Source organism: Cardiocondyla obscurior, linkage group LG10, assembly GCF_019399895.1.
Source record: "Cardiocondyla obscurior isolate alpha-2009 linkage group LG10, Cobs3.1, whole genome shotgun sequence".
Taxonomy (NCBI): Eukaryota; Metazoa; Arthropoda; class Insecta; order Hymenoptera; family Formicidae; genus Cardiocondyla; species Cardiocondyla obscurior.
In genome coordinates, this window is record NC_091873.1 from 3190682 (window position 1) to 3217202 (window position 26521).

Sequence of the window (26521 nt, forward strand, 5' to 3'; positions counted from 1 at the left end):
ATCGTAAATATATTCTAAAAAATGGCGCAATAATTTATCTCCATCGTCTTACGCGAAGCAACGCTCTGTATCATAAGTATGTGACATGTTATTTTTACCATGACAGTTAAGAGAATTCCAGAAGAATATTAACTCGAAGCGTCTATAAAAGGTGTTTTAAAATTTTTCCAAGACGGAAGTATCAGTAAAACACGTTTAACGTCTTTAAAAATACTTTAATTTTCAATTCACGACGTCGTCGACACGGTGTTCTAAGATACTTTTAAGACGTCTTATTCTAGGTTGGCTTTAGACCTGCGCTTGATAACGAATATATAGATACGGAATAAAAACGGTAAAAGCTGCACGACATATCGATACGTTAATAATTTAATTCGCGTGTAACTCTAATAACGATAATTTGATATCTATTCCGCGATCTATCCATTGAAAATTTAATCTAGTATATTTTGTGCAAAATTAATTTATAATATAATATTCATTTTATAATTTGTCATAATTAGTTTATAACGTAACAGTCATTTTATGATTTGTCGTTGATGAATATTAATCATCACAAAGATACGCATTTTACGTATATTCAAGCTTTATCAAAAGTCGCTTAATTAATAACAGGATTTCAAGCTTGATTGTAAATTAACCACAAAAAAATACCAGAATTTAGAAAATCGCAAGTGCGCGTAACGATAAATGAATAAATAATAATAAATTAATTACCGTAACTTTATTCCAACGATAAGTCTGATAAAAATTCCATTATAGGCCTTATAGGTCCGCTAGAAATGGTCTGAAATATTCGTCGTGTCGAGGTTGGCAAAAGTGGAGAAGCGCATGCGCGTACGCGCAGCCTGCTCCTCTTCAGTACGAAGGTGATCGGCGCACCGTTGTTCGCGCGCCGCGGTGTCGTGAGCAACATCGATCGCTTTATTGCACCGAATCGATCGGGATCCCAGTTAAATCCGTCCTGCGCGACGCGCTACGAGCAGCGACTTGTTTCCGCGACCCTCCGCGACCCTCCGCGACCCTCCGCGATCCTTCGCGATCTTCCGGATGACAATCCACCGGATCGACGCCGTAACAGTCGTTGGATCGATCGATGCATAGCGGACCCGCCGTCTACTTCTTGCCGTACGTCGCCACCCGTCATCGCCACTCGTCGTAGCTTGCTGACACTCCGTACGATCGTTTCGACCCGCGAGTGATCAAGATTCGTCGGTGATTGTGGCGAGTGATCGTAATTTGTGATTTGTGACCTGTGATCGATGCCGGTCGCCTCTCGCGACGGAGTCGCGAAGTCGTCCACCACCAGCGCAAGTGCGTAGCAGTTCGAATCAAGACGGAGCAGCCATTTTAAGGACGGAAAGATCCGCGAGCTTCCTATTCAGGCTTCTTCCCCAGGCTTTTCCCCGGGACTCCTCCAGCGGCGCACGGTAAGTGAATTTTCGTATCTCTTTAGTCTGCATCGCGGAATAGTACCACATTGAGGGGAATTGACTGCGCGTTGACTAGGAATTCTCTGCGGTGGCCGATTAAGGGTGAATCAAATAGTCGCGATCGATCCGCTGGATTGACGTCCGTTGGGGAGCAGGTCAACCGGGACTGTCGAATAAATCTAACAGGTGATCGTTTCGGTGCGTCGATTAATCAGCGATCAAGCGGCTGCTCCGCGATCTGCCGAATTTGTCCGTCGCGTTTACGTGCACGCAAAAGAGTCGGGACAGTGAAATCGCGTTAAGGATTTGGAAAATGTAAAAAAATTTTGTAAAATATAATCGCTGCCTCTTTGACTTCGATGTATCTAAATAGCTTTCTGGATCCTTTTACTCCGCGACGCGGAATTGGCATATCGCAGACACGTTGAAACGTTTCGACGAATAGACACGGGAGAAAAAAAACGCAATAATATTTAAAGCTTTTCTGAAAATCTATTTCGTAGATTTTACGAATGGTTTATTTCGTAAAAATTGCGCGGAGTTTCTGACAATGCTCGTATCAGTACGTTTTATCGTCCGAAGTTAAATTGATTTAATTTACAAATATTGTATATCTACTATTTGCATTATTAACAGAATAATTGATTTTTAATTTAAACTACTTGGGGAAAAAAATACAAAAACCAATAATAAAATTAAATAATTAATATTAAAAAAATTACGTAAAAAAAGATTTTTTTGAACTTTTCACAAGTAATTTTACACAGAAAACGCGTGGTTTGATTAATTGTTAGAAAACGTCGCAGTTTAAAAGATGAAAATCTGGTTAGCATGTTTCTTTCGATTATAATACCGCAAGGATTTAAATCGCTTGGTTCAAGCCTTGTTTCGTTGTCGACTCGCATTTTTCTATCCTCCCCCGTTCTAGGATTCGAGGCACTGGACGAGCGCGAAACATAAACAAGTCGCGCTCGATGTTTTCCTTCTCGCACTCTCAAAAAATAGTCGCTCGTTCCAATTCTAAAACGTTCCCAAGCGCCTTGGTCTTGTTTAGTTTACCATCGTTTTTTGACGATGAAATCGGTCTGAGATATGATACTAATATTGCAGCTTTAAAAGTCCTTCGTTTCTCCGCGGCATTGGACAAAGATAAATTCGGGTATTAATAATTGCGGTAACTTGGATCGTTCTGTTCGGATTATACCCGAACTTCCGTGGTTCGCGATTTTGGGAGGGAATAAAGTACCGATTTTTCGAAGCGGTAACTGGAAGTTATTGCTCGTCCCGGCTCGCCGAATGGCGCAATTCTCGCAAACTAATTAGCGGTCGAAGACGCGACGCGCGACACGGTAGCTGGGAGAGGAAAGGGGAGAGGAGAGGGACGATTTTATCGTCTTCGAATTGCATATCCGCGTTTTGCAGTAATTAATATAGATTATTAATCGTTGCGCGATCTGTTACGGGAAAGTTTCCGCGCAGCTGCGGTTCGAATAATTGCCACAGTTTGCATTCGCTCGGGTCGATTCGTTGCCCAGGTATTGTGCGTGTACTCCCTAACACACACGCGCGTACATCGCACGCACACGCCCGCGAGCGTAATGTATTTGTCACGCTGTAGTGAATTGCGGTTATCTTTCGGGTTCGCTATAACGTTAATTTTCGGAGCAGTTTACCGGGCCCTTATTTTTCATCAGCATTACACTCGAGCGACGATAAAGCGCCATTTATTCACGATTTACCCGCGGGAGATAAAAACAACCGCGTCCCTCAGCCTCCGCGAGGAACGGAAGCCGCGGTTCGATTTTCCTTACGAGAGAGACGCGGAGGGTGCTGCCCGTCTTTTCGGCGAGCGACATCGGGTTCTGGTCGACGACGACCGGAGGGTGCCGCGAGTAAAAGTTAAATACACGTCGCGAGGAAACGAGGAAATACGAACCAGAGGGAGGTCGCAGCTGGCAGGAAAATGAGGGATGAAGAATAGCGTTGCACGCCCGGCCTCCGCTTCTGCATGCCGTGTCAACAGTTACGCACGTTCGCGCGCGTTCTCCCGTCGCGCTATACGCTCAGCATCCCGTCCATGGAGCACAATCAATTTACCGGCGACAAACCCCTATCGCCAATTTGCCGCGAGATAAGGGAATGATCCGGCAATTAAATGCAAAAATGACCTGTCGCCCCCGTAGTTTTTATTCGTGACATTTTTGCGCGCGACGGCTCGGGGAGGGGGGTAAAAAAAAAAAAATAAAAGCAATCGACGGACTTGTATTCAATTAGCGCGATTCGCGTCATTGCATTTTTGCGGCGTGCCCCCGGTCGAAATGTTCAATACCCGCTTTACGCGACGAGACGCAGCCCGCGGATATCGACCCGCGCCGAGGAGCACGACGTTCGCGTCTGTACGTTTTTTCGCCCTCGCCGTGAATTAGATTAAAAGCTTTGAAAAAGCTCTCGCGGCGCTTTATTCGCTTTCAAGGGGCGGCACTTAAGCAAACGTCGTCTCGCGGACTTAATTCGGCCGCGCGGACGAATGCATGCGGCATATTAAGTTTCTCTATCGCGAAGAAGAGCAAGAGAGGGAAAGAGAAACAACTTTCTTATTGGGACTCGTCTCGGCGGTAATTGATTGTTTCTGTTCTTCCGCCTTGATTTTTCTCCGGCCGCCGCCGCGCGACGGAAAGAAACCGAGCCACTTGCCGCGCGGTAGAAGCGTATTTCAAGAAACTCGAGACAATTAATTATTCCCTCGTTCGCGAGTGAAAAACAATTCCGCGATTTCTTTTGACTTCCCTGCGATCTCGCGCTTCCGATACGCAAATGAAGGTGCGTCCCGCGACGGTGGCAACTTTTCAATTCCGAAACTTTTGCCGCGCGAAAGGCGGCGCATAAATTATTAACGGGCAAATATGCGAAGTCCGCGGAACGTAATTTGTATGAATTATCGAAAATTCCCTGGCCTTTTGAGCCTGCAGAATCTTCTTTCGGATTCGACTTTTCTCGGGACGTCGCGTAAAGTCGTATCCACTATTTCATATTGATACGCATTTAAATATGCCGCTTGCATTTTGAGATATTTATCACGAGATTACCGGGAAGCGTCTTATTATTTCGAACTAGCCCAGGTATCGATCATACGCGAAGATTTTTAATATTTTATTCGCGCCCGACTTCTTCCTATCGACGAGAAACCGCGAGTACGTTTGCACAAAAAAAAAAATAATAAAAAAGAATTGCGATGAAAGTAGGTCGGGCGACTTTGCAATTGTTGGTTTTTCGAGCGAAGTTGCACGCCTCGGCCGTTAATGCGAAAAAAGATGCGTACAATAACGCGGGACAGGATAAGGTCTATTGTTGGCCGGCATAAAAGGGGGCTCGCGCGGATTCCGATGGAACAATGAAAAACTTTAGTTTCGGAAACCTAAATCCATCTCCGACACGGAAAGAAAGAGCCTATCAAAACTTTCGGCCCGGGTCTTTCATAATTCCGGTCCATTGTGCGTGTGCCAGTGCGATCCCGATAAATCCCCAATGCTCGCGGATTCCGGCCGAGCGGCCGCGGACATTTTTTTAGATAGGTGTTGATACGCGCATAATATCCGAACCGCCGATCGAACCGAATCCGCGTGCATTCCGCAGCGGCGGAGGGAACCCGACGGCGAATATCAAATTTTTGGCAATTCTTTCGTGGGGATTACTCGGCGAGATTCGGCTCACGCTCAGCAAATATTTAAGTCCCGCCCGCGAAAAAATACGCCCGAGACTTTTCCACCTCGCGCGGGAATTTGTAAAAAGATAGGGGAAAAAGAACGCGCGCGTGAGAAAGAGAGAGGAGCCGTCACTCGTTTTCGAGAAATTACTGTTTATTATCTTTTTAAGATTTATCGCATCGCCGGTCGCAAGATGAGTTGGGAACTTTGATAACAAAAGTTGATAATAAAGTTTCGTCCAAGTTCGGTGTGTAAAAAAAAACACAAAAAAACACACAAAAAAAAAAAAAATGAAGGAGAACGGTAAAAACGAAAGAAAGAGAAAAGGAACTTCGCGGAGAGGTAGCGACGGGGAAAAATGGGAGGTATCTCGGGGAGCCGCGATGCGCACTCCATAATAATTGATTTCTCGCATCCGACGGTAGTTGGAATAAAAAGAAAATAAAAAATAAATAAAATAATAAAAATAAATAAAATTAATACGTTAAAAGAATTGATGTATCGTCTCGATAAATCAATTCCTATTCTCCCGTTCGCCTTACACGTCCGTCGAGATCGCCGGAGATGTACCGTGATCCACCTGTCGTCGTGGGATATAGGAAACGCTGCACCCCGGGAGAAGCAGCGGAATACCGTTCCTCGGTATCGCATTGTGTCGTGTGTCACGTACTTTATAGGTCCGATTGCGATCTGCTGCACGCGGCGGTCCATCTCCCTTCCCCTCTTCACCTCTCGCCGCGTACAGGTCGTAATAAAGTATATTTCATCGGCCGACAAATATAAGATGGATGGCCGGGCTCAATTACAACGATCGCGGCGATTGTATTCCGGTAAATCCGCGGAATAGGCCGCGGCTGTCGCCGGCATCAATTCTGGCACGAAAATACCGAATCGGCGGTCGGATCGAACTACGGAATATACGAGTCCTTTGCGCGACGCAAGGTGCACGCCGTATGCGCGTAAACGGCACCGTTCTGATAGATTTGACAGCCAAATTGCATCACACGCCACGCCGCGCGCGAATATATCCGACGTGTCGGCAATTAACTGTTATTAGCGTAGCTCGCCCGACGTCTTACGTGTTTCCACCGTCGAGGTCTTCGCAAGGCGAGCTAGCGGCGGTGGAAGAAAATCGCGCAATTAGCACGTCGTAAATACTCGAGTCATTTCACGATCGTGTAACATTGATCAGCTGCGCGGAAAGAAGTGTTCGGTACAAGAAAGGAGCGATTAAAGAGAGCGATTTCGCAGGAAATAATTCGCTAATGACGTATTATCCTCGCATTACGTTTTTACGAGCGGCGAGTCGGAAAGTGTCGGTGTAATCGGCTCTGGCGGTCGCGCGACTCAAACAAAATAAAAATAAAATTAATCGGATTTCATGTATTTTTATTTTATTTATTTTTTTTATTTTATTTTTTTATTTTATTTTTTTTTTTTTTACTCCCTCCCGGCGAATTTTCGCGATTTTTGATTCTCGGGTCCATTCATCGCGCGTCGCTTGAGCGACGTGTAATTTATCGCCCGTGTGCGCAAAATGCGATCGGCCCAGTTTCTTCTTCGTCCCCTCCCTCCATTCGCGCGTATACTTCCGTGTTGCATCGCGCGTATGCATCGCGAGCGGTATCGCGCGCGTCACATTACCGTTTGCGCGTGTGCGCACCCGGAATAAATTGCATGGAACGCCGGGTGAAGCGTGGTGTGCTCTTGCGATGAATAATTTCGGATTAATTCACCGTGTGTGCCCGGCCCCGCGGGCGCCGCGATCGTAACGAAACGGGCCGCCGCCGATTGCAATTAAACGCTACTTTTGCACCGATGAGACGTGACGTCGCGGAATTATTTAATATTGCAAATACGCGAGCGGCCGCCGCGTAAAAACAAAGCGCGCTGGAATCGCGATTCGGACTTGTTGCGCGTAAAAAAAAAAAAAGATGAAAAAAAAGAACGTCCTCACAGACGCCGTGTTTATTTAACGAGCGTTTTGCCGTCGTTCGCTTTATACGAGCTTCTTTATGCGCGCCGTTAAATGTTCGCGACCGGCCTACCGTTCCGGGTTTCCGCGTCTGAAGGTAGACTCGGACGTGCGGGGCAATGTAGGTTTCATCGTTTCAATCGCGTAAAACTACAGGTGCGAGAGGATGCGCCTCCGGTATTCCGATTATTGTGGTAATTGCGACACGATCAAACGGAGATTTGCGAACTCTGCGGTATACGCGCGGAGATAGATCGCGGCCTCTCCCACACACGGCTAATGTCGCGATTGTTTATGCTCACACGGAATAGTAAATTCGTGGGAATTATCGGCGCACGCTGCGCACGTGATCCGTGCCACTCGGCCGGCGAAATGTCAATGATAATCTGATACAACGTCTGTTGAATGATGCATTTCCCGGGGCGTTGCGAGGTCTATCTCGAGGATCCCTCCCTTTAGCCGAAAAACTTCCCGTGGTGCTCGATCAAAATACGTATCTTACACCCGTATCTTACACGAGCCGGCGAGAATGCGATTTTTACGAGCGATGTACCTTAACCCACCGTCAGCGATCATTTTTTTTTTTTTTTTTTTTTTTTACCAACGCCGTCAGCAAACTGGATCTTCCAAGTCCACTCTGTATTACTTTTACGATCTGGGGTCTTTCTTGAAAGACCTAAAAAAAATTTCGGGCCACTTGTCGAGGTCCTCGTAACATCCAGTGAACTTTAGAGTGAAATGTTAACCCGAGCTCTTTACACGAGCGAAATTGGAATAAAAATGAAAAAAGAAAAGAAGAAGATTTATTTTAATAATTTCCAATTGGACTTATAATCAGAACAGCAATTTAATATAGTAGATAAAATTGGTGATAAAGAAATTTGAGAGAATAATTTGGCTCGTAGGTATCTTGAAAGATCCAGATTTCTGGCGGAGGAATGTAGAGGAAAGAGAGGGTGAAGAATGGGGGAGTGCGAATCGCAGATTTACATTCTATACCAATATTTATCGTGGCAAATGGCATTTATTTATTCGTGCCACGGGGATTCATTTCGCAGTGCCTGCCGCAAGTTTTCAAGGGAAAAATACGGATTTATGTTTTGCGCGCTTTACGCGATGTAACGTCGGCGACGTCGGGCTTCCGGTTTTGTGCGTCCACGAGCACCGTGTCGAAAATGACAGCGGCGCGATCAGGCCGAGATTAAAAATAATGTAAGCCATCGGGCCGCGCTCGGGCGTGTGTGTGATGCATAAATCAATGCGCCGCGGTCGGATATACGTATATGTATTTTCGAATTTGCCTTCGATGCACTTATCGATCCCCAGGCCCGGCCGTTTGACGACGAGATTATTGTACGCCATGGCACGATCCGCGCGAACGCGGTCGACGAGAGCGGCCCGGATAAAATCGCGTCCGGGCCGTGATTGACGTATTTTATGGATAATAAATTTCGCCGTTTGCGACGTATTAACTAGACGCGAACTCTTGTAACCCGGGTTGCTGGAATTTATTTCTTCGCGGCCATAAATCATCTCCTGTCCGCGAATACGTGCACACCGCGACATTTTGCGAAGCGCGTTGGGCTTCGCGCGAATCGGCGAATAATAAGGAAATCATCCGCTACGTGAAATATTTCGCGCTCGATTGTTTCGCCCGCGGCACGGATTCGAGCCGTGGTGTAATGACGCGGCGATAAAGCATCGGATCGAGGCACTTCAGGTACTCCGAATAGAGCAGCGAGCGTCAGAGGTGGAGTGAGGCGAATACAGGGGAGATTAACGAAAAACAAATTTGCGAGTTCGACGATTCTTCTCACGACGGATCGCGACAAACGCCACGATTGCCGTTTCGAGCGGGACAAAGTTGACCCGTTTTGTCTGTAGGAAAATTGCAACGGCCGTGCAGAGCGAATTCTCTGCGTACCGATGCTTTTACGAATGGCTGATTCAAAGTTTTACGAGCCGGTTCGTCTTCCCCGGGGTAGGTGGTCGCAACGAGTCCGCCCGTTTACTTCGCGTGCGCGTTACAGGGAAAAGTACACCCATAATGCACAGAACGACGGCGAACAACGGCAAGGAGCAAGTAGGGAGGCGGAAGCGCGGAAAATCTCGAGTTTTCCAACAGTGCGCTATTGATCTCTGTTCTCGGCGATGCGCTCTAGCGTGTGTCCCTCCCCTTCTCTTCTCCCCGAGCTCTCTTTCTCCTTTCTCTCTTCACTCTCTCGCGTAATAGATTATTTTCATTCTCGTGTAACCATTTGCTTCCGCAACCGCGTAAACAAACATTTTCCTTCGCGCCACGAGCGAGCGCCTCTCGACCGGCACGAAATACTTTTGGAAAAGCGCGAACGCGAGCCGGAATGATTGAAGCCGGTGTCGATATTGCGCGCGACGTTTGTTTTTCGGTAGCTTTTATTTTCAGTGGTTTTGAACGCCGCGCGATCGACAACGGTGAGACGATACCGTAACGCAATAGGGCGTTTTAGGAGAGCATCGCGCTCTGCCACTCTACTTTCGTCCGTTTGTCAACGGCTGGGTCCTCGCGAGCGATCGATTTTCTCAACTCTCGCGGTTTCTTTCACTTTCGTTAATTACGTTTTAAGTAATTATATTTACGATGCATTTTTGCAACGATGAGTTTTCTCTTTTTGTTTCCACTTGCAGCTACGTCGCTTTGCGGCTGAAACGCTCGCGGTTTGAAATAGCAATTTCCGGACGTTTAATTTTTGAGCACACGGAAGGAAAATCACGCAAGTGCGTGTTGTTGATCCCCGGTTAATTACTTCTTTACCGTACCTACGAAGCATTTAATAATTTTGTCCAATCTCGGAATCGAATAGCAAGAGATTGAGATTGATCCCGGGACCCTTTCCCTCTTATTTTTTCTTTTAAAAAGGCGCGCGGGCGAAGAAAAAAAAAATGAAATTAATCTGACGCGAGCGCCCGAGGCTTGGGATTAACAATCTGCAAAGTTCCTTAGAAAAAATGCATTAGCCTGCTATTGCAGCGAGCTTTTAATTGTAAGTGTTCATCTTCTAAACTGCTCCTCTCTCTCACCTTCTCTCGACATGGAAATTGTAATTTTAGCCCCGCGCCCGTGATTCTGCATTAAGTAGTCATTCGCGAAGGCGGAAAAGAGCTCCGTAGCGCCCGGAGTCCAAGGAACAAGAATGGAGCGAATCTCGCCCGGCCATCTCTTTCGCGAATGCGCATTACCGTAACTCCTTTCCTTTCTTCTTCGTGAGCGCTCACGTGACGCGGCGCCGTCGATGCGTATCGTCTAAGTTCAGCGATAGCGATTACGCACGGCTTGTTACACCGTCCGCCGGTATATCCCCCCTCCCTCCCCCCCAGTCGTGGCGCGTTATCCACCTCGCTCGCCGGAAGCGCACACAATGCCGGTCGTATCAAACCTGGTCTGGACAGCGTTCGTAGTCGCGCCAAACATAGACTGGCGATCTCCCGACTCGGCGCCACGCTATCAGGGACCTCCGCTTCGCAACTACTCTAATAACGTACGGCCAAGAGAGAAACGGCAAGCTCGCCAGAGCCGCTGTCCGCATCGGTTCGCTCTCGCCGTTGTACGAGAGATTGTGCGTATGTACCCGCGTACATATTAACGACGTCCACGGCGCGCAGCAGCCTATCCCGTATTACGACGTAATTTATACGCCGGCCGGCGCGTTATCCCGGGGATTTTGACGAACCGTCGTACTCTTTCCGCGATAACGCTGAGGCGAAACCACCCGCGCGCGGTCGTCGATGTCGCGGGACGACGTCCACGGTGCGCACATTGTGCCGATTGAAATAGAACGTAAGAGTTATAGACTCGGCCGAAAATGGAGCGCGAGAAGTTCTACTCTTTTCATCCCCGTCGAAACCGACTGTCCATTGGTAGAAATTATAGGATTGTAAAATAATTAAGATTTAATATCGGCCCGTCGCCAAAAGTTTTGTAATTCTTAATGCGTTTTCCTAATACTCTCCGGCGGTTGAATTGTGAGATACATATCTTATTTAGGACGTGGATTAGGGATTTTAGCGTTCGAAAAAAGTTTTTAATCAATCCGTGTTATAATATTTTCTGGTAATATTCGCAGTAAAATACTTTTTTTTTTTGCAGTTCTTAAGAAATTTATATGTTAATTAAAATCTTGAAAGTATATTTTAATCTGTATGATTAATATGTAAGATATTAAAATTGTTTCCCAAATTTATAAACTTAGTTACGTGCTTTTAACCCGAAATATATTTAGAGCGAAATTCTAATGGTAGAAATAAACGTTTATTTTCACGAGTTATAATCAAGTATAATGTTAGCGGTTAACTTCACTTTGTGCAGAAATCAGTTTAGGTGCAATCTAGCGATTCACGTTGCAGCAAGGCATTCAGTATCGCCGCGCATCGTCGATTCTATATTCTTCAGTTTGTCTGACCGTATGCGGAGCTCTTTCCCTTGCAGATACTGCTCGCGCATCACAGACGCGTATCCTTTTTATTTTTCACGTGCCATTCCACTGGAACGCGTTCGATTTGACGTCGAGCACTTTCCGCGAGCCGTCGAAAGAACTCTCGTGGATATATTAAGAATCCTCAGTGGCATTCCTTTTTAGGAAAGTGAAATGATCTGCGGTGTGATCCAGCGACTCTCTTTTCGCGAGATATTCGAGAAGAAAATTGTCCCGAAATCCGACATACCTTCCGACGAGCCATCGATTCTTTCCCAATCGCGCGGAATTTTGTATACTGTTCATAAATTAACAATTTATTTATCGAGCCAGCGACGCGTGCGAATCAAACCGTGAATCTCGAAAACGAAGATAAAGATTTAAAAGAAAAAAAAAAAAAAACTCTCCTCGGTGAAATTAATCTTCGTCGCTTTAAATTTCGATTCTGATTGAAAGATTAAGTCCGATAAGTAGGGTTCTCTCTCGCTAAGCGTTGGAGAAAATTTTCGAGAAGCTGAACAATTCGTTATACCGCGGCCATTTGTCTTCCTCTCCATTCGCGTGACTCGCGTTGACTCGACGACTCTCCGCGTCTAGTTATTATTCAAGTCTCGTGGTTTATTACGCGTGACACCGTAATGGTATACGCCCGGCGGAGGCGGCGGAATAAATTGAAATAAGCTGGACGCGCGCGCGTAAAACTCGTACGGCGCGCCGGGCCAAAAGGCGGCGGGAGATCTTTCGCGGTAGGGTGAACGCGTACCAATCTTCATTCGGCGCAAAAATAGAACTGTTGCGAGATGAAAGTCGTTCGGCGTTAAAAGCAGAGATCGATTCTCAATTTCCAATGGCAGATGTGATATTCTAGTAAACGAGAGCTGGGATCACAGAGATCCGCCACAAAAGAGAGAGATTCCGCGTCGGTGGTGTGGTGGCCGGTGACCACCATCGGAAGGCGAGGAGGATAGAAAGGAAAACGGCAAAGCGAAGGGGGAAGGGGAGGGTACGAGGGAAAGGGAGAGGCTGAGAACGGATGGGTGGAAAACGAATAAAAGTTTTTCGATCCCGAAAACTTTTTATGGTTGGCGCTTCTACTGTATTTTTTGTCGCGGCAGTAAACGAAGCTCGATTCTTAATAACACCGGGATGTTCTATGATATTGTTATAGAGCCGAAAATATCATAGCGCCGAAAGGTTTCAGACGGATGAAAAACTCGTTCGGACGCGCCGCGGCACTCTCTTTTCGACCGTTATTGCCTAGCGCTATCATATCGTACAATCGTAAATGTGCTAACACCCATGCCCATTGTCGGCCCGTTTTCATTGTTTTCCATTAAATTATAACTCCTGGATTATGCCTGCCTGCCTTCGGACGCGAATGGAAATTATATCTACGTTGGTTTGGGATAGAATAAATTAGTCCGCAAATAGCGCGATAATGTGCTAATTTAATCCGGTTTTTTTTTTCTTCTTTTTTTTTTTCCTTTTTTTATCACGTTGTGATTAGCGGGACGCTCGAATTTTCAAACGGGGAATTTCAATCGAAAGAGAGTAAGAAATAAACACATGATGTGGAAAAAGGGATAGTTCCTGAATTATTCAATAATTCAAATTAATGTGCGCGGTGATTCGTGTGCATTCGGTGGCTCTTTACACGTTCTGACTTTATTCGCAGCGAATATCGAGGCGGTATAGGCTTTTTCGGAGCACGGAGTTCCGCCGACCGCGCTTTCACAGAGTGGGAACAACGCGTGGAACAATGCGTGAAATGCGTGTCACGCAGCGACGTCATTTTGACACCTATCGATCGAATGGAAATCATTATCGACGTTTATCGGCGCGACGCGGGTTCAAATTTAGTTAACGAAAAGTAAACGTCACGGTTAGCCACAATCCGCGTTATTAGAGGTTTTTCCTCCTCCCTCTCCCACGTAATCGACTCGGAATATTATATTTTACTTATCTCATTTATAATTTGTTTATGATATTTGTGTGATAATTTAGACGTTACCCATTCACGTTCTGACATAAGCTAAATTAAATTTTGTTATGAACATATCCAGCTTTTTTCGAAAAACCGACACGATATAAAATAATAACAAAGGGGATATACAAAAAAAAAAAAAAGATAAAAAAGAAAAAAAATGTGGAGAAGTTTTATGTTGATAAAATTAATGAATTTCTGGCGAAAATTTCTACTAAAAATAAAATAAATTAAAATAAATACACAGAGATGGTAATGCTATTAGAAATTTTGCCGAAACTCGTACCTTTGTCTGCGCGGGCGAATTAAAATATTACATTTCGCAAATTGCGGCAAACTTATTTGCATGATGTTAAATACAATGCGATGAAATGCCGATAGTCGACGTAGCGTTAACAGCAAATGGCTTTCCCTCCTTCCACATATTGGAATTACGTTCGGGGTCTATTGGGCAGAAGATTTTATCGATGAATTAATGCACGAATTATTGTTGCAATTGCGACGTGCGCGGGAGAGGGGGACATCGAGGGGAACATCAATTGCCGCGAAATTGGCTAATATTCGCGCAGCAAAAAAAAAAAAAAAAAAATAGTACCCGCGACACGTTCTCGAGCAATTAATCTACGGGGAAAAATCTCAATACAATCACCGTTTAATGATCTGTAGCCGGAGACGCGACGGTCGATTCGCGCTGTCAGAAAACTCGCGACTGGCCACCAGTGATCTAAATGGAATCCAAAGAAGGAAAAAGAATCCAAACGCGATTTATGAATTGCATCTTGTTAAACAGAAATAAAGGGCGCTAACACAACGGTATGTTTTATTCACTCGCGCAACTTGGTAAGGTCGTCAAGAATTTGCCGATGTTTATTTCTGGCTCCTCGGTATCGGTAACCGAAGTGTATTGAATCTTGGAAATAATTTATCCCGATCTGCGAACCGAAAATTTACAAATTCACGCCTTGGTGTTCGTGATTTTCTTTCATGAACGATTCAGGACCACGTTGAAATATCGATCGAAGACTATTTCGATGCATTTACACGTCCGGCGCATCGGCGGCGGCGGCGGCGGCGGCGGTCCATAAGTCACCGTGGAACTAAATCGCGCCGGATGTCATCATTTATGTAAATAGGTTAGCCACGGGTTGTTAGATCCATAATACTCTTCGAGTGAAATCTCCATATGAATATTGCACATTAATGCGTACTATACTGGCCCGTTCATATGTTAATATCTTTACCGCGAGTAGGCACGAGGCAGATGGCGGCGCGATGTGCAAATTAACGTTTTGAAACGCAAAAATCTTTTATTTATGCCGCGGCCGCCGGAACGCCCGCTGATATTTCCGCGTTTGGCCGGCTTCGGATTGTCCGCAATTAGCATTTGCCCTCACGTTGCTACGGCCGCGGCCGAAATGGTATCGTTAACGCACTTCGGTGTTCTCTGATGCCCGTCAGAAATTGATTTATGATAATGCCCGCCGCGCACAGCTCGCGGCAAGAAGCATGGCCGATTCGCTCTGATAAGAGTCCGTAATTGAATCTTCGCCGTTATTTTACGATCGCCATTTACCGGCCCTACCGGTTGTCCTTTTTTATCGTGCCTGTTTCATCGCAAACTTATTTCCCAATCGTGTAATGATAATGAATATCCGACGATGATCAATTTAATTTTATCAGATTTTTACTTTTTCTTTTTTTTTGTTTTTTTTCCTTTGTTTTATTTAATACCGCTTTTTGCCGGTAAAAAAACTCGCCATGAATTTTGACCAAAATCGGGAAGGAAGAGGCGATAAAATTAAAGACCACCTCGGCTTCGTACACATAAATACGAAGTAAATCAATTAAATTTGACTTTATATAGGGAACCGTTCCGGAAAGTAAATTACACCCGAGGAGCATTAATATACCTCGCGATTTCCGTGTAACGAGGCGTTAATTAATCACAACTTCGACGTGATCCATAATATTCTCATTATTCTAGACGACTGGAATTTCGAGTTGGGAATTTTAAATACTTTTCCTCCCGGTATCAGCTGAGGAAAGAGGAAGCGCGTGTATACTCAGTCAAATTGAAACTCATTTCGTTAAAGAGAGACGGTCGGATGCGAAATCATTAGGAATTTCCTTGGCAGAGTTTCATACCCTCGAGCCTGTCTATGCGCCGAAAGCCTAAGAAGGGGGTTAATTAAAGCGGCGCCCAAAGTATAGAATATGCTGCAAAGGAACCCCCAAAGTGCCCGAATATTATCACCGGCATACTTAAAGGAACGATTGATTATAATTGTTCACTTTTCCCGAGCGGCGTAATTAAGTTATAACTTGCCGAGCGAGTCGACGAGATGAGTTTGCGGGCCATCAATTTTATTTATATTAAAAACTAATGCTGCATATTTTTGAGATTCGCGATACAAGAAAACGCGTCGGTTCTTTTTCCTTCTTCTTCTTAATTTATTTTTTTCTCTCCTTAAATTGTTTTTAATACGCGTTTCGACGTTGCGAATGGGTTCTTAAAAATTATAGAGCACATTTTCCAAGGTTCTCGATCGTTAAGATATTATGTGTGAAGGAACTGCGCACTTCTTGTGACTCAATAGACCAGTAAAACCCAGCAAGTGTATTTGCAAAGCGGCCTCTGGGGGTTTACGCAGCTCGCGATACAGAGAGTAGTCACGGGAAAGAGAAGCGATCTTTGCGTTGGCGAGGGTGCGATCGCACTTTGCGTTTCCTTATATGATAATAACGATGCAACGCGTCGTTATCCTCGATTGGCGCTCCCCGACAATTGCCAGTGACGTCGTCAAACTTTCCGGGAATTTATTTATTTTCCGTTATATATCGGCTCCGACGTTTTTTTTTATCTTCGCGATACAGGTCGTTGCCGCGCAACAACTACATGGCTCCTTAATCTGTCAAACTGTCGATAAGGAAGTAGGTCGGGATCAAAAGAACGTACTCTTACACGAGTCGCTTGTCGATTTACTGAAATTGCATTTTCTTTAGACGCCAATATAAAGATCGGCGCGACAACCCGAACAAAGGAAACGTGTAATTAAAGAAAAATTCGATACGCAGGAAGCGGGGATTTTTGCCGTCAAGTGTCGCGAAGTTGATATAATTATGATATGACATTTTGTAACTATCGATTGCAAAATATTTATTCGTTTTCTCATTAGCTCATTGATTGCCCGTTTAACGAGCGATGTCGTGATACCGCGTTGCCGAGTGATTTTAATCACGCGCGATCGTGATTATCAGACGGGTCCGCGCGGAAATCAAACGTGGCATTTACTTGCCTTGTCGTTCGCGCGATACGTGTGTCGCTTCGCCGAGTAACTTCTTGCCTCGGACGGACCAACTTCGGTGTTACGTAGGCGCCGCAAATAATAGCCGCCGGAGCGTCCCGTGACGAGCATGCAATCTCTCTTTGTAATTGAGAGACCGCCGCGGCATAGGTGTCTTGCTCGAGGATTTAACGGCAGATCGGTGTTAATTATTCCAATGTGTACTAATTGCTGATTCGGTGGATTATCTGGTTATCTACTTCGACTCGGCCGCTGTCCCCTGTCGCGTCGTCTTACTCTCGCACGTCCTTCTCTCCTTCCTCTACGTCTGCGGCTTGTAGTAATCAACTGCTGCTACATGTACGAGTTTAACGCTACGTATAACCCATCGCGTGCCATTTTCAGAATACAATACTTCGAAATTCTTGTCACGGTAAAATTGGCTATAATAGCTTCGCAAATTTTAGAATTGAAGAAAGATACCATTTTCGATCGGTGCTAAATTTCAACACTTAGTTAACGATAATTTTGGGTAAATTTTGTCTGCTTTTTCCAGCTTGATTTAGTTAATAGCGAAGTTAAAGTATATATATATGCATTATGAAATTTGTAAGTTTTAACTACTATTATTTTTTTATTGTTGAAAGTTATTAAATATAAATCAGTTTTCTTGAACGTAGAAGAAGCGTGAATAAATGATGCGCGTAAAGCACGATCTCTGTAATTTTATTTTATTTATATAAAACTTGTAAAAAATATTTAAAGCCTATTATAAAATTTATAAAAATACTATTTGGCCATTGAGATTTGACCCGGATCGAAAATGATGCTTTTTCTATTTAATTGTAAAATTAATATTTATTCAATTAAATATAGAATTAAATTGCTTAGATTATGTATTTTTAAAAAGCATATAAAGTACGAAGTTTATAAAATATTGCAAACGGTTTCAATCGATTATCAAGCTGATTTTGATAATTGCGTCTCACTGAAATAGGTTTTGTTAACTAAATAAAGTGTATTTAAATGGAGAAGCGTCTAAAACGATTATGCCCGGAAAGTGCGGGATAATAACCCTGGTATTAAAATCACCGCGCCGGCCTCGGTCAAAGGCGGTTAATAATAATTAATAAAAATGCGGTTAGATTATCTCGGTGTAACGAGGATTACCCCCGGCGCCGTGTTATCGCTTAGAGAACACGATTTTAAAAATTAACCTACTTTCCTAACGAGCGGCCGAATGTGCTATTAGAAATTCGCCAAATGAACCCGGACTCAGCGGCTCGGCAAAAAATATTCGCTGATAATAGCGCCGACGTGCGATCGTCCCTTTAATTGATTCAACGGTGGATTATCGCGACGCTTATCCGCGCCGCGGAGAAAAAAAGTAGAAAAAAAAAAAAATGAAAGAAATTCATATTAACCGGGAGTGGCTGTTGCACGTCGCGCGGTTTAAAAAAGTATTTCGCAAGATTGCGATTGTAAGTAACAGTCAGCAAGGCGGCCGATAAGATTCGCGGACTAATCTTCTTGAATTTATGGACCGGGCCCGATAATGTCCTCGCTTTCCTTTCGCCTTAATTCTAATCTCGGCCGCTCATCCCGGGGGAGGGGGTTGCCTGCGATATCCCGCGAGCATTTTTTCCATTTCCACGTTTTTCACGTCTCCCTTTCCCCATCGCCGCCGGTCCCGCTCCATTTCCGGATCGCATTAAGCCTGCGAGCTCGGCGCACAATAGAATTTAACGTGACTATTCGCTATCGATCTTGCGTAATAATGGTGGATACGGCTGCCTATTCTTTTAGAGAAATTCACTTATTTCGTATTTCTCCCTTCATTTATCCGCGGCTTATCCGCGCATCTACTTACAATCGGCGTAATCTTTTCTACATCCGCTTGTGTAACTCGCCGCCGTAGTACAGCTCCCGAACAGCGAATAGGACCGTTTCCATCGCACGTGGAATTAGATGAATTTACTGCCGATGGCGGAATAAGATTGCCGGCTAGCCGCACTGCAATTTACGCGACAAATACGAACGCGCGCGGCGCGGGGAGGGTGCGGCCCTTTTGTCTCCGGAGATGACCCGCGCTCTTCCTTTCCGCCGCACCTGTCAAACAACGCGAACATCAACCCTAGCCCGACAATGGAATTTCATTTACATTTATGGGCGACGGCGCGCGCGAATGGCGGCGCGAGTTGTAATGTTACTCGGTCGACGCGGCGCGTCCGCAACCGGCGGAGAGGCAAATGCGCGCGACGGACAACGGCGCTCGTTAAAAATTGAATCTATTTGCGCGTCGGGGCTTGAAATTCAAATTCGACGAGAAATATCCATGCCCGTGTGCCCGAGCTATTCCGAGTTATATATAATCGATAGATCCATCGAACGTTGATCTCCCCGTGTCGCCGATGCGGCCGATTGCCGTCCTCTCTTTTCCCTTCGCTTCCTCGTGTCCCCCGGTCGGCAGAGTTCTCCATTTGACAGGGAGAAATGACGCCCGGGCGAAAATATTACATTACGCGGGATTTCGGGAGATTAAAAGTACCGCCGGCGGCCGAAAAAAAAAAAAAAAAAAAAAACGCGACCCCGTTTCCGTCCGCGCCACCACCTTCGATTTTCATGGAAAAGTTCGAGCGGGAACGCGCGGGCGCCGCGTGGCCCCGTTAAATAAATTAGCCACGCGCGTACCGTGGCACGGAGCGCGAAATGTATATCGCGTTAAGCGAGCGGAATTTTTCAGAACGCCGCGGAATTTTTCATTTTGCGACAAAATGCCTTTGACTCGGTTATCTGTGGATTGTTACGCGTCACCACGTGGCTATAACTTTTTTTTTTCTTTTTTTTCCCCCACCGAACAGGCCGAAGAAAGGATCTTTTGATTGCGCGCGTCATAGTCGCGGTAACGCAATTTTCCCCGCGTCCAATTCCGCACCGCGCCTGATAAAGAGTTCGGTCCACGAAGAGCCGTTAGATCCCCGCGATGTCGCCGTGTAACGGGAGAGCAGTTTGCGTTCCGCAAGTTCGACAAACTTATCCGTCTTGCCTCTCACTTATGCTAGCTCCATTCTCGTCAGCCCGAATATGCATGTCGGACGTTTGCGTTAGGAGCAGTATGCGCGGCAACGCCTCGGCCGTATGTCCCGACAACGGCGGAGAATCTTAATTAAATTTCCCCGGTACATTTATAATTACAAGATATTTAGTATCCAGTATTGCGAATGGGAACAAATTAATATAGTTTGCCGCAGGTGGGAAGTTATTCCGGTCTCGTTTACGGCGCGTAGGATTTCACGGCGGGAAAGAAAGAAAAAAAAAAAATAAAAAAAAAAACAGATTTAAACAAAAAAGATAAAAAAAAGAAGGATATTTTTTTTTTCCTCTCCGAGCCGTGACTTTCCGCCAACTTCCATCGTGGTCCTAACTCCGCGGGCGAAGTTTCGAATATTGACGAGCGCGACGATCGTACACGTGCGGTTAGAAAGTAACGTGGCGGTTTAATCTGCACTTCGAATGGATTAATCGCGGAAGCCGGCGCTGCCGAGGAGACGGTTTCTGGTTGCTAGGCGACAGAGTATAGTAGTTAGGACGAGCATGAAAGCCCCTGTGTCCGTAGTCTGCTAAAGTCTGGAGCCCCCGTGTCCCTTAATTCTAAGCTACCTAATCTGAACGCTACGAGTCAGCTCAGGATAATTAAACGTTCGCCGCGCGCCCGCCCCGTTTTTACGTCTGCGAAATCGTCCCACGTGCGAGACAAGAACAAATGAGAAAAAGAATTCCCACCCGCCCGGAAATGTTTCGCGGCGTGACATTTAACTCGATATTGGATTCGAAATTTATTGATCGTAATTGCCCCGCTAACGTGCAGATTGAGTGTATTCGCGTTTTCGAACCGATTATCCCAATAGCCCGTGTTTAAAGAATGTTTTTCCGGGCGTGAAAGGGATCCGAAAATACACGCGAGTTAGCGCCCGAAACGGGAGGCCTGGTTTTTTAATCGTCTGCTTGCACTATTGATCACCTGCACGCTAAATCGAGCCACACGCTCGACATCATTTCGGTAACTCAAACGTCAGATTATATCACGTGGATATTCATAAACATTTTCGCGGCACTCTTTGCGTTATTAAATTTTCCATATGACACATTGTAATGAAATTTAACATTTTTAAATTTATTTTTTTATATTTTATATTTTTTTTTTATTTTATTTTTTTTTTTTTTTACAAATAACGAATTTTTATTTAATTGCCGAGTTGTCGGATTAAAATGTTGAATTTATTGCGAGGTGCAAGGTCGCCTGGAATTTTCGTTAATAATATTAAAAGTATCTTACAGCGTGTATTTTTATACGCGACGAGTGTCCGTCCGTCGCGAAGCAGACGTACGTCAGTTTCTTTCGCTCCGCTGAATGATTAAAGTTTTGTTATTGCACACATTAGGGAATCCGTACTATAGCATCATATTACGCTGCTCCCTCGATTAGCGCTTGTACCAGTTATACGGCGGCGCGTAAGATACGTGAGGCGAAAATTAACTGACGCGGTGGATCCCCGAGAACGTGAAAGTCCGACCTGGCCTCGTTAAAAACGCATAACTTCGGCGAGAAGGCGAGAGGGCGTAAATTCCGTAGGCACTAAGGGAAACGAGATAGCGAGCTTATGCCGAGGGATGGAGAGGATTTCGTGCGGGCAAGGGAACGCGAAAGATCGAAAAAACGTAGCGGAAGTTACGAGGAAGAGGGAAAAGGAAGGAGGTACGGGCGCAATTCTGCGGGTTACTTCTAGCACATATTTCCGTGTTAATGACAATTATTATCCGGCGAATATGCCACCCTGGGTCGAGTTCTGTAGGCAATTATATTGTTTTTATCACTAGATCCCGTTTCTTCCTTTTCCCTTCGAAAATGACGGCGAATTCCCGACGTCGTTGGCGAGAATTAGCACGCGAGATTACGGGCGTCACTTTAGCCGTGGTGTCTTAAAAAACTTAAGACACGCGTCGGTCGCAACGAAACTTGAATCTTCATAAAAGAAAGTAATTCTGTTGATTCGAATTCAAGCTAAAACGTACTATCGGATACTTAATACATGCGAGGCATTACGAGTCGTTTCTTCGAGCTCGTGCGAAACGCGCGGTAATAGTGACTCTCGGCGCGAATCGGTTACTCGCGGTGATTTTTATTGCGTCGTGTAACTAAGCGATTTGTAAAAATTCCCAATGTGTTTACCGTAATCTAATTAATCAAGCAACGTACGAGCCGACCAGCGTAAACGAGAGGCCGAGGGCAATTCGAGTCGGTATCCCGAAGGAGCAGATAAGACCGTTGAAATATCGACAGCGGCGGCTGAAGGGTGTATAGCGGTCGAGACAGAGAGATAATCCTCGGGAGAGCTTCCCGCCACGGAGCTTAACCAGTCAGAGATAATCACCGTAAGGTAGCGCTACACCGCGTAAAACGGTATCGACGTCGGCGATCGTCTCGAATTTCAACGAGACCGCGAGGAAGATTCGTTGGCAAAGCGCCCCTCTCGCTCGCCTCCGTTCATTTCTGAAGAGGACACTCGATTCACCGAGTTCGCCCATCCTCTCTCTTTCTCTCTCTCTCTCTCTCTCTCTCTTTGCTAAATGCGGTATCCTCACCGGTTGGTTTGCCACCGCGCGTCCCGTCGCGGAACCGCCAGAGTTCCGGAACTTCGGGGGCCGCCTAAGAATCCACGAAAATCATTAAGTACCTCGCGAGCGGGTAATCCGGGGAGATTAATGCGCTGCTTGTTCAAAAACACACGATAAAAGATAAACCGGTACGAGATAACGTCGCGCGGATAATGGGTTTAAGGCTCGTTGGCCAGACCGGACAATAGAAAGTTTCTCTTAATGAAAGTCGCAAAGGAGTGTACACGTGGCTGAGGCGTTTTAAAGAATTTCCATTAATCGAGAGGGAGGAGCAAAGGCAAAAGTACTGATTTGTCGTATTCAAAATATGGAAGTGAGCTTTCTCTAGCGGAATAATAAGATCGACGATAATGGCCCGGCTTTATTGCCTTATCTCGGCAAACGAGATTCGCCGACGGAATGAAAATAAATCACATTCTGAAACGGTGTTGTAAGACATGATAAAAGACCAGGAAATTAATTTCGACAATTCCGTCGAATAGCATTAAGGACGCGCGTACGTTAAAGATGGTATATCTTCGTCGTGTCGCGAAACGTGATCTATTTCTAATATGCCACTAATAAATCACCGGATCGAAGCGAGATGCGCACACGCGCGCGCATGTGCTATTTGGAATTTATGCGAGCAAAACCGACGGTGCATGCTGCAGCGTAATATGACCGCAAGGTGCATTAGATTAATGACGACGATAAGACGAAATGAAGCCGGTAATACAAAGTTTGCGTTGCGAAAATAATTCTAATCGCACATTTGTACACCGTAATTTACAAAAATTTCTTCTCTCGAATATTATTTCATTCGTACTGATATCGAACGGGACTTTTCCACGGCGCGCGGAGACGGCAATTAATAAATACCACAGCGTTTCTGAGATTTCTTTGTACGATATTTTTTTTCCTTGGTTCCGCTGAAAGATTTAAGCTTCGATATCCGCGCGGCCGGTTACGCGGGCATAATATAAAGGAGATTAAAACGCCGGTCCGCTATGTGATACAGTGTCCCCGAACGTTTTTCCACGCGCGACAACGGCGAGGAGTTAATATGCAGATTAATATGTTCGCGCGACGGCTGTTAACGCCACCGCGGGCATTTCGTGCCGCAGATATGCAAACGAATCTGGTCAAGTTGGCTTATCGCGTCATCGATTTTCGGCCCGGTGCATTTAGTGCCGCGCGCTGATAATAAAGTCGGCGAGTCGATGATCGGGAAAAGTCACAACCGGACGTGAACCGGCGAGCTGGCCGGCAGTTAGATAAACGAAATCGACCCCGGCAGCGTTTATCACATTTTCTCCGGCCCCTTAAATCGCGGGTATCACGTACGCGTTTCAAACGGCTCGTAGAAACGTATGGGAGGGCTGCTGCGAGGACGAGCTTTCGCTTTAACAAATCTTCCGAAGCTCCCTTTGAATCGAGCAATTCACCGGGAGATGAAATCTCTTAGGGGGCTCTTAATTCTCTTTATCTCAATCCTCTCTATCCGGCCGAAAATTATCTAAAAAACCACGAGTATAAAGGACAGCTTTAATCACTCGGCGGGTCGGAAGGAAAGCCGGCAAATAAACCCACGAGAAATAACGTCCGATGGTTGGGGAAACTTTCAGGATTAAACGCGCGCGACACGCGTTGACGAACGTATACAAACAGCGCGACGTTACGTGAACAAAACATTCGGTTTTTATCTCTGGGGGCGAGATAAAACTCGAAATTCTTCTCGCGCGTCATTGGATCACGGACGAACGTTACATTTAAACGATTCAAACAATTACCCGACTTATCGGAGCCGCGAGTGTTGGCGGTGCGAAAAGGTGCCGTGGAAAAGCGCGACAAAATTTTCCGAATCGCCGGGAATGATTTTTTAAGTTAAGCGCCATCCGGGCGAATTTTACTACACACGGACGGTTTTCGCCGTCGCGGTTTCGTTCGTGCGAAATCGCCTTGGAAAATCTCGGCCGATGGACCGGCGCGGGAAACCCGCTGGGGTTGGGAAAGAAGCGGAAACCAGGACGAGATCGAGCGAAGCCCGGGGATGCGCGCGTGTGTATATTCGCGCCGTCGGCCCCGTCGTCCGATGCGATAAAGTAGGCATTTAAACGCGTCAAATAAATCGTGCCGCGGCCAATAAATCACGGGATCACGTTCTCGGCCCGGCCGATCGCCCCGCGCTTCGGCGCGAGCGGCTCTTTGTATCCCTTTATGGCCGTTCGTTACAACGTTAAGAGCGCCGTTAGCCTTCGCCGAGGTTTTTCCCTCGAGGTCCGTCCCCGGGAGTCTCCGCGCGCATTTTTTTGACTTCGTTCTTTTGGCCGCCGTGAAATTGGACAGCGCCGCGCCGCGCTCTCGTCTTCGTGCTACGGTTTTAAATCATTCCGGAGGATAGCAGGTCGCGTCTCGGTAACGTCTTTGAGGGCCCACAGCGAGGGCGCGGCTCTCAGAAGCGCACTTAATTAAAAGGTCTTGTTTATTCAGAAGGTTGACACTACGCGTACAAACAGAGAAGCGATATGGCCCGTCGTATAATTCATGTATCTCTATTCCGCGACATAACCGGGGGGAAAAATTCAGTCGCAGTTTCACTCCGCGAAAATGTCTCGAAGTATTTCGAAACTGGCCGCCCCGGCGAACAATTTAATCAATGTTTGACTTGGTTGTTGGCTGTTTAAAATGTAAAAAAAGAAAAAAGAAAAAAAAAGGGAAGCGCACCAATGTAATTTTAAAATACTTTAAAGTCGGAAATTAGTTAAACGTTTACTTTACAGTTTACCTTACGTTTATTTTATACGTCACGGGATCGAGCGACAGTTTCTAATTCACAATCACGCTTCGTGGATAACGCTTTTACCTGAGAGCGGAAATAGCGTCGCGGAAAGAATCGGCGTACGCATTGCGTGCGAGTGTTGTTATCGCGCGGAGAATCCGAGCCTTTTCCGCGGAGTGAGCCTCCGGAGGGTTCAGCCAATCAGGAGTCTTATAATTAAGTTTTCTGTCTAATCTTCGGAATGGCCGATTAACTGAGCAGACGCCGGGGATGCAGGTCCGCGCACATAAACATAGCAACACAATTCCTGAAATTACGCCCCGGCCGAGGCGGCGGGGGCCCGAGATACCTCGCGGAAGATAAAAGATTCGCGGCGAAGGCGGAAGGATCCCCGTGAGATTTTCGACAAGGATCAGAACGGTTTTCTCTTTAATCTCGTTTCGCCCTCCCGCATCAATCTTACTCTTGAAAAGCGCCTTGCATCCATGGATTTTAATAACAGAATGGCTTCTAACGGAGGCTGATGATCCTCCGACGATGACGTAATCGATGCAACGCGGAAAGAAAATGCGGGGCGGTCCGCTCGCGCGGGGCGGTATCGGGAATAATTTCCGTTTCACTTCCGCGCCGCGCGCTTCGAAATTTTCCGCGGTTTTTGATTGCAGCGAAAAACTAAATCAAAACATTTCTGGCAAACCGAGTTATCATGCGCAAAAAAGCGCCGTAAACCGTATATGACATACAATCTGTGAAATATTTAAATTATACATATTGCATTTTAACGTTTTATATTTCGGTTCGGACATTACATTAACATGTAACGCAATTTGAAAGTTTTGTGACCTATGTATTTACGTATTCATTTTTAATTTTATAATTTTATATGCAGAGTTTTTTTTTTCTTTTTTTATTTTTTTACGTCTTTCACCTGTCGTAAATTGGGGCAACTTGGAGTAACTTCGGACAAGTACCAATCGAGAATATACATAATTGATTTTATGTTCATTAATGATTTAAGCTATTGTAGAACAATGCGACTCATATTACATTTATATACGAACTACATATAAAATAAATATAAAATAAATCAATGAACGAATTGCATACGGTTTAAGATTAGTTCTACTATTTTAAATGTGTAAAATTATGAAAAAAAAAAAAAACAAGCGTTACGTCTAAAATAGCAAAAAAAGATGCCAATTATACAAGTATTATGTTATGTCATTGCGTGCGATTATTTTCGCGAGGGAAAATTTTAT

At 45.4% G+C, this 26521-nt stretch overlaps 1 protein-coding gene across 4 annotated transcripts in view; it reads right to left on the minus strand.

Annotated features, from left to right (window-relative positions):
• LOC139106036 (putative receptor-type tyrosine-protein phosphatase mosPTP-1) overlaps positions 1 to 26521 on the minus strand; it is a 254865-nt gene that overhangs the window by 31831 nt on the left and 196513 nt on the right. The gene's annotated exons all lie outside the window — the stretch shown is intronic.